Genomic DNA, 9,025 nt, shown 5'->3' with positions numbered 1-9,025 from the left:
ATTGAAAACTTTACTTGTAACCCAATTGTGTATTCTCAAATCAAACAAAAACTAGGAAATTGTACTGTTTGCTTGTACTGTCTATGCCTTTGAATTTTGGGGTTGTTTAGATCTTGACCAGTCTAGGACGTACACCAGAGGTTTTTTTGCGAGATTTCTTTGATACTATTTTATGTGACTGGATGTCATGATATATCTTGTGATTCATATTGGAGATTATATTTATGAGGTTTATTTTGTGGAGCATTTATGTGTACTTGGATGGGAGAACCATCTTATTATCAGGTTGCCTGTTAAGGAACCGAGTTTGATCTTTATGGGTGTTGTAGTATGGGACACAACTGTGGATTTATGTTCTTAGGAGAGGTTGTCTAGGTACATGACTTGGGAGTGGCTTGCATAGGGGTCCGGGACCCAAAGTGGTCAGTGCAGGGGTAACCTAATGCAAGTTATGTAATAAGTGATAATCTAGTAATTAAAACTTTTGGGGGGGAAACACACTAAAAAGATAAGTTAGAGATTTTTGATCCACCCATGCCTTGAGTGCTTGTATAGACTAAGGATGGGAATGAGATGAGTGCCTCGTCTCCTTGAGAGGGCTATCTGGTTTCCATATGTATGATGTTGAGGGTCCAAGGTTCAGAGTAACCAGTCCAGGGTAACTCAACGCTTGAGGGTGTAGGGTCTATTAAGAGATCAGTCCAGGGTAACTCAAGCAGCCATGTAATGACACTCCCTAGTATGTAGCCTGAGTCTCCTCTATAGATTTTGTGTACCTCTGGTGGTGTACTTATTGTTGGATGTGTTTATTGTGGATATTACTTTTATTGATGATTCATGGATGATGTACTTTTGACATGTGGTTCTTGACTTGAGCTGGTTATCTTTCGTTGACTTTATTTTATGATCTTGGTATTTGGTTTATATTTGGTTCGTGTATGATGGTTTGTTATGTGTTTTCGGTATTGGATTGAGTGTTCTTACTTTTGAATTATTTTATCTTCTTGTGTAGCATGTTTTACCTTTGAGGTAGTTTTGGCTATTAGGGGTACCTTGCCTAGGAATGTTTTATGTTTGATAGTCGTATGTGGATCGTTCATTATCTTCCCTGCATGGTGGGAGTGGAAGCCTGACTAGGTAACCATGTGGTCGAGAGGTAGTGTCTTCTTACCATTTGGGTCCCCCTCACATTTCCAGCTATTGGATGTTCATTGTAGAAGATGTACCTTTATCATTCTTATTTTTTTATCTTAGAGACTTCTTTTCAAATGATGTATATACGTTATCATGTATTTTGGTGTATTGTATCTATTCTCACATAGCCTGCGACATGTGCAGTGGATGTTATTAATTGGATGTACTTTCATTGTATTAGATATACTTATGCTTTGCTTATGTGATTATGTATCTGTTATTTCGTTATGATCTTGAGACATTGTACTTGGAACTTAAACTAATTAATTTAAAATTATTAAATGTGACTCAACGTAAAGGAACCCTTGAGGAATTGAAACTATATATATATTTGCATATGTGTATTTGATGTGTATGATCATGTTGCTTCTGCATTAATGTTATCTTGATGTTGTTTAAACTTTAAAAAAAAAATTGTTCAGTAAACATTGTAACATGTTAGGTTTTTTTCTCTTGGGTTCCCGAGCGGGGCGTTACACTTTAGACCAAGAACTTGAGCCACAAATCTTTTACTATCAAAATCTCTTCTTCCTTGGTAAGACCCAAAACCAAAGCCAAGAAAATTACTTCCTATGACTGAGGTGTTGATCATGCCACTACAAGTCAAAGAACTGAGTTTGATAGGAAACACTAACTCCCAATTCTCTCGAGGTAGATTATCTTTAATGACAGAGAATAACTGCTTGTAGATTTTAGCTAAAACAAAATAGTCAAGTGCATAACATGGTAACCTCATTGGCTTGTCCTTGAACCCACCTACTCTCAAATAGGTGAGCTTAGGGAACTGCATGTAGTAGCTTTCATAGTTTTTAATCAGTTTCTGGGCTTCTGACGACAATCTGGGCATGGGTGCCTTTTTCAGAGATAGATGCACACTTTCTACCAATACATCATGTACTTTTCTAAAAATTTCTAACACTTTATCTCTTTGAAGTAGGGGACAATATTGATAGACTATTACTTGCTCACTCCAAATTTCATGAGGTAGGGAAGTAAGATTACTAACACAAGCAATGCAATATGTGAGATAAGAGGCTATATAGAAATTTTCCTTAGACTCCTTAGCATGTTTAAGATGTTTTCATAATGAGCTAGCAATTATTTCAACCCAATCCATCCATTGTTCCCCTTTTAAAATGATCTCTACATAACGAAACATCCATTCTTCAAAAAGGAAAACATCTGTTGACCCCTTAACTGAGTGTAACAGTACTACAAGATCATGAATATGAGGTTTTAGATGATCTTTTGTGACTATCTTAGGTAGCCTTGAACCTTTGCCATAATTAGTTACTATCTGATTGGATGGGAGAAAATGAAGCGAATGTGGATTTTGGTAGACATAACACCGAGGGAATAGTTTTCTTGGAGATTGACAGAATAGGTTCCCCATCTTTGTTTAGGATAGTTTTACTCCTCACATCATAATGATCAATACAGAGCTGGAGAAATTCAAGGCTTAACAGGGAAAGAGGGAAAGTTGTGGCTTCAATTAGACCACTAGTCAAAATTTCCATACAACCATTCAGTTCATCTACTTGCTCAAGGAAATTTGATTGTAAATTTTCCAATCTAACACCTTCTAAATTGGTATCACAAATAATGGGTCTCTTGCATTCCAAACTCAAAACATTCCCAAAGAAATATAACACAGATTTCATCTTAAACAAAGAAAGCAAGGCTCAAACTGATTCTATCTTGAAATTCACATAGATAGTAGAACAAAAAGAAGGTTTTTTTGTGTTCTCACCTACGACTTGCTAAGAAAAATGACCTCTTTTCTTGTCCCTTAGTAGCTCCTTCTTCAAATCCCTTTTTCACATGATAAACAAAAAGGAAAAACTATGCTCTTTTTAAGGGAAAGAGAACATACATGTGAAAGTACAACTTCATAATGAGGCATTTCATAAAAAATCAACTATGGCTAGTTTCACACATTCAAAATCTTTTGACGTGACCTTTTTGTTAAATACTTCGCTTTGTGGCTATGTTGATAATGATTAACTTTGTCTGACACCCAATCCTCCTTTTTCAGTGAAAGATCTCACACTTTAAATCATGATGACAATTTCCCATACTTGAAATTAAGGTACTCTTTTAAATTATTACCTCCTAATGTGGTAATTAATGCCATGGGAAAATGGCAGGTTTCAACAATCCACAATCAATTTCTATAAAGGAGCCTTAGTGGTTGAACCACTTCAAACTGCTTCGAACCAAGATTCAAAGGGGTTCAAAGTAGTTCAAAAGAACACTCCGTAGTCTTGTACGAATTACCTATAGAAGAAAATAGTCAGCATGGAACCTTTTGATTGAACTACTTTGAATCGAGGTTCAAAGTGGTTCAAAGAGGTTTAGACAAACACAAGGAGTGATGGGAAGCTTTAGAAGGCTTTGTACAATGTTTTTGATGACCGGAGAACACGAAGTGAAGATAGGAAGCTTCAACAACTGAATGAGAAATTTAGGGAAAGTTCAAAATAGGGTGACTCACAATATGGCTAACACTTTAATTTCATTTTATTTTTCATGATCAGATTAAATGAAAATCTATAGAGGGTTTCAATTTTCGTAAATTAGATTAATGGAGTTGTCATTGTCTTGCTTGATTTGGAGGGATGCAGTGGTATTGTTTTCTGATGAGATTGTGAATTATTGTACTAATTTTATTGGTAATACAATATACTTCTATTTGCTAGTATTTCTTTTAATTATAAAATTGTGCCTTTTAGAATGAAAAGTCATATATTATTTTTCTTTAAAAAGTGAGACCTTTCCAGAATATTTGTTCTCTTATTAAACAAGGGTTGCATGTAACTAAAGTCCCTGCCTTGCATGAGATAGTAGTAGGGAGCTTTTATTTGGTCTAGTTGTATGTTCAACACTCTCATTAACATATAAAAATAAATAGAAGGAAGCCCCTTGAGTAGAGGGGATATTATAAGAAATCAAGTTGAAGTCACTTTAGGAGAAAAGAGGAAAGAACTAAAAGTGGGAAGATTAGTGTTAGGGCACTGTTAAACTACCATCACTAAAGATTAAAGTTACAAAAGACCCAAAAATTAGGAAATCATATAACTTCATAAGTGTTGTTACTTAAGTGTGCAAGATGATGTATCTGATCTTAGAGGAACACATAAAATAAAGAGAAAATACAAAGTCAAAATGGCACCAAGAAATATCAAATTAATTGCAAAGGATAACAAATATCAACACGTGACACAATACAAGGGACATGCATAGTGCTGCATAAATGGATGAAATTAATTAGACCAATCTCAAAGTTGAAGTCAAATTATTGATTTGCATCTTCGCATCAATGATATTAGTGTTGATGAAATTATTAGACCAATCTCAAAAGTTTGAAATCAAATTATTGATTTGCATCTCCACTTCAACGATATCAATGATCAACACTAATTGTTGCATTCATTGTCTATAACACTTGAAAATATAGTTATGGATGAAGTCAGATCATAGATGGTTATGTTCTTTTTTGTGTCCGTGTTTGAATAATATGTAGTTAATGTCCCCAAAACCTAAAGCTAGAGGGTACTTATCTTTGTCTTTCTTGGCCATTTTTGTGGAAGCATGGTGAATCATGATGACATCAGGTCCATCACTTTCTCCATGATTGATAGCAATTATTCACTTTTATGTCATGTTGCATAAGTCTTCATTCTTGCACTTGACTTGCTTAGCCATAGATAAAATAATATCCATTTGCGTTAGTAAAAATCATAAAATAAATATCAATAAAAAACTAGTTCTTGCACCAAAAAAATAATTTTGGTATAATTAATAAGGTCTACATCTTGGAGTATAATTTGTAAGGTTTACGTGTTTCCAATAAAAAAATTTCATTATAGTTCATATGTTAAGAGTAGAACTATTAGATTCTAAGCTCCAAACTCTATGCTTGATGAAAATTGATGGCATAGAACATTAGAGTTTGCTTGATTAGAAATCCAACTCTATGTTTGAAGAAAATTGATGTCATATGAGATTAGAGTTTGCTTGATTAGGAATTTTTAGACTCATGACATCTTTAAAGTTATCCCAAAATGCAATAGTTGAGTTCAATTAGTTTTTTACAAAAGATGAGAGTAGGCGAGAGTGATGATATATTTCTTCATAATATGATTCAAGAATGTTCAAATTATCTGAGGCATGATATCGGGGACAAGAGTAGGATTATGTCTCAAATAAATTTTGGAGAATGGATTACCAAGATTTGAACGTAACATGTTTTACTAGGTCAATATATAGAGAGTTTTAATTGTATTTTGAAGATAGATGAGATCCCCACATCCAACGTGGTACCTAACATGTGAGTTTTATTTATTTTTAAAGATAAGATGAGATCCCCACATCCAACGTGGCACCCAACATTTTTCGGATAAGATCACCTTAGCCACGCAACCCACCCATCAAAATGTAACTTGACACATCATAGGGAATTTGACAATAAGGTTATGTTAATATACAAAATAAATTACAATAAAGATTTATCCATAATTTAGTAAGAAAAGTGAGAAATGATGAAAAAGCATAAATGATAATGTTTTAATGGAGTGATTTTTTACATTTGATTATGTAGTCATTTTCATCAAAAATTCATATTACACTCTATGATCCATCATATTTTACAAAATAATACTACATGATCAAATGAAGAAACTACTAAAATAAAAAATAAAATTGTATGAATCATGAAAATCCAATGTCATAAAAAAATTTACTACCATGAATTTTCAAATATAAAAGATTACATACATATCAAGAAATAGAACAATAATAAAAAATATAAAAACAATTGTTATAACTCTAAAAATTAAATAATAATGTAAATAAATTAAACATAGATTTTATAAAAAATCATATAAACAATATAAAATGTTACTAAATATATAGTACAAATAAAAAGAAGATAAAGAACTTCAAATAATTTTGTTATATAAATAAACAAAACTTCTTAAATACAAGGAAAACTTTATCTATTATCATTCCCAAAAATATTCCACACTTAAATTTTAGATCTAAAAATAAAAATAATTTCAATAATTTTAAATATCATTGTGTAACCACATATTCTTCCATATTGAATTGATTTCTTTTAGCAAGAAGGTTCTTGACCATTTTATACATTCTTAGTCAAGATAATATATAGTGTAATTGATTTGTATAGAAGAAAACCCTACTCTTATAAAGAATGAAAACTCACATAAAGAGTATTTTACCTGAAAAATAAAATTATTTCAATGTGAATAACATCATGACTAATTCTAGTCATCTTACTAAAAGCCATTGATGTTTTAATGTGCCACAATAACTTATTGATTACATATGCTTTTCACTTTTATGCCTTTCTCCCATAAATTTGAGATCCCTCTTGAAATCAATGAGAAATTTGTGTTGGTTAAAAGTCATATACAAAGATAATTCTTCTAAGATTTAAGCCAAGATGGAATTCAACAATAAACAATGGACTTAGAAAAGAAAACTTTGACTATTTTTCCATCAATAATAAAATATTCCAAAACTCTTCACCCTCATGACAGTTCTTAGCTACATCTAAATGTCTTTAATATGGAAATAATACAAAATAGAATTCAAATCGGTGCTGATGGTTTTTCTTTGTCAGAAGTTAAGGGTTTTAGTTATCCCAATTCGTGTGGACTTGTCAAAGTCGATGAGAATTTACACCGTTACTCAGACTTCCGAGTCTAGACCATCATTTGGCGAGAAGCTAGATTAAGAATGAGGCTATAAACAAAAGAGAGCAGAGGGATGAAAAAAGTGTAGTGAATCTATTCAACGAAATAATAGTGAAATTATAATTTGAAGAATGTGCAATTACCGTAGTGCATAAACAAGAATATAAGGAATATGAGTAAAAGAGGTCAGACACTTGAATTAAAGAGGAGGGTAAGCAACAAAATGTATAAAATCTAATCAACGCCAAGATAGAAATGAAGCAATTCAAACATTGCAATCATTTCCTATCAAGCACAAAGTATGCGCTTTGACTAATGCCAATAAATAAATGAAGTGGTGAAAACTCTCCAATTATTTCCCTCAAGCCTATAGAACAATTAGGTATTTTGTTCCAATTGAATGAAATGGGTTGTTTGGATATCCACTCAGCATACTAAACAGGAGGACACACGAAATCAAGAAAGAATAAACGTCGAAGAGAGTATTAATGGCCTATAGAGCCATATTTGACAAACTTTATTAGGCATTGTTCTAGCCAAATTAGAATTTTTTTCAAGGGATTTTAACAAATGAAAGCAATTCTAGCAAAGAAAAGGAATTGCATGCCCAATACAAGATGAAATGAGAAGAGGCAGGAGGGGAGAACAAGAATTCAAATGTATTATTCTTAAATAAGCAGTAGACCAACACAGCTAGAAAAATAGAAATGATAATAATAAAATGCCAGAAATGCCTACCTGTTTCAACACCCACAAATATAACTTTAATCCCTTTGTCGTCCCAATGATTTCCTTTCATATTTCATGAACTGTCCTACAATGTGAAAAAGGGTGGATCTAAGAGCCTGTACTATTTCTAAGGTAAACAATGCTATAAGCCATAATTTTTTAGAGGTTAAACATAAATGATTAAAGAACAATACCTCTGGATCAAAATGAGAAAGTAAATTTTGAGAGAAGATAAACTTGAAGCTGAAAGGCGATGTAGTCGATGTAAGAATTATATGTGAAAGGCCACACATGTAGAAGGCCATGTCTACTATTATGCATAGGTCTTCCTAGTTCTTGCCACCACATGCATCATTCCCACTGCTTAACATGAATTTTATGCCGAATTTTCTATGCAAGAAATTAGAAAAGATTGCTAGGAAATTATAGGGGAGCCAATGAAAAAATCTAAAATTTGTACTACAAAATTGAGTTCAATAAAAATTAATCTATAGACCGTAGTATATAGCCAATTTTTGGTTGTTTACATAGAGATCAAGGCAGGGACAAATGCAAAATAGAGCATCAAAAACTTTAGTGCCTGCCTTAGATGGTAGAGACTAGTAAAGCTCTTAATTATTTTTCTTTAATCAATGCTTTCATTTAAGAAACTAATATCAATAATATATCTTTCGATAGTTTCTTTGGAAAACTTCCTTTACATTGAAAAACATATGATCATTATGTTCACAACCTCTAACATTATTACAGAACAATAACACTGTAGACTGATATATCATCATCTTCTGCAAAGTTAGGCTTCTATCACTCTTCATTGTAGATTTTGTAAACTATGATGTAGAAGTTTTTGTCATCTATATATATTTCAAAGAAAGCATCCCTTATATTCACACATAATGTCTTTTGTCATTTTAGCAGTTTCAAACTTGTTCTTCAATAGTCACTGCATGTCTTAATGCTTTATTTGTTACTCAATTCTAACTCCATATTTCAATGCTGCTACATAAATTATGTATGCCATTAATATTAAAACCAGAACACTTTCTTTTAAAAAATGTTGCCTATATCATTCGTAGGTTTACATCATATGACTAGGTTATCATCACTGCTTCATATTTTTTAGAACCAACAATTCTTAGACATGTACGAGATATTACAAATAGCTCCTAGTTCAAACTGTGGTCCTAGTGTTATATGTTTATTGTCTTGCTCTGATGGCTTCCTGCATGGCTCCTTGCCATCAATTGATGGTAGACATAGTAATTATTTTGCTTCTTTAAATACCTCAAATAATCACATGTCAGCTTTGACGTTTCTCCACTCTGTGTTTGACTATTTTTGTTGTATGTCTTATTTCAATTGTTGAAAGACATCCTATATTTTAT

Source organism: Cupressus sempervirens, chromosome 5 (assembly GCF_028749045.1).
Source record: "Cupressus sempervirens isolate cs-2001-9-10 chromosome 5, ASM2874904v1, whole genome shotgun sequence".
Classification (NCBI taxonomy): Eukaryota; Viridiplantae; Streptophyta; class Pinopsida; order Cupressales; family Cupressaceae; genus Cupressus; species Cupressus sempervirens.
This window is presented reverse-complemented; position numbering follows the sequence as displayed.